Source organism: Sinocyclocheilus rhinocerous, unplaced genomic scaffold (assembly GCF_001515625.1).
Source record: "Sinocyclocheilus rhinocerous isolate Xijiao unplaced genomic scaffold, SAMN03320098_v1.1 scaffold4034, whole genome shotgun sequence".
NCBI lineage: Eukaryota > Metazoa > Chordata > Actinopteri > Cypriniformes > Cyprinidae > Sinocyclocheilus > Sinocyclocheilus rhinocerous.
The window spans coordinates 138797-139277 of NW_015639842.1; the positions used below are offsets into that span (position 1 = coordinate 138797).

Genomic DNA, 481 nt, shown 5'->3' on the forward strand with positions numbered 1-481 from the left:
GACGCTCACGTCCTGCGCTCAGAGGTGATGAATTTGCTGGCAAAAGGAGCCGTGGAAATAATTCCCTCAGCCCAGAACGAGTCAGGCTTCTATAGCCATTACTTCCTCGTCCCCAAAAGAGATGGTGGCCTCCGGCCCATCTTACCTTGACGACTGGCTCGTTCTGGCCCAGTCAGAGGCAGTATTAATATCACACAGGACCCTCCTCCTCAGCCACCTGGAGTTCCTGGGATTCAGGGTCAATTTTGCCAAGAGCTCGTTGTTCCCCAGCCAGTGAATTTCGTTCCTGGGAACAATTTTCGACTCAGCCCAAATGAGAGCTGTAGTCACGCCGGAACGGGCTCTGGCCATATGGAGGCTGGCGACCTCCTTCGAGATTGGTACCACTCGCCCTCTCAAAGAGTTTCAAAGGATGCTGGGTCTCATGGTGGCAGCGTCGCCAGTGCTACAGTTGGGTCTGCTGCGTATGCGCCCCCTTCAG

The 481-nt window shown here is 55.1% G+C and overlaps 1 protein-coding gene and 1 long non-coding RNA gene across 2 annotated transcripts in view; both read left to right on the forward strand.

The window, feature by feature from the left end:
- Positions 1 to 481, forward strand: part of LOC107752192 (NACHT, LRR and PYD domains-containing protein 3-like) — a 56379-nt gene that overhangs the window by 30422 nt on the left and 25476 nt on the right. The window lies entirely within an intron of this gene.
- Positions 1 to 481, forward strand: part of LOC107752190 (uncharacterized) — a 9552-nt gene that overhangs the window by 7666 nt on the left and 1405 nt on the right. The window contains exon 2 of the long non-coding RNA XR_001641335.1: positions 377 to 380. This is a non-coding gene — a long non-coding RNA (uncharacterized LOC107752190). The remainder of the gene's footprint in view (positions 1 to 376; positions 381 to 481) is intronic.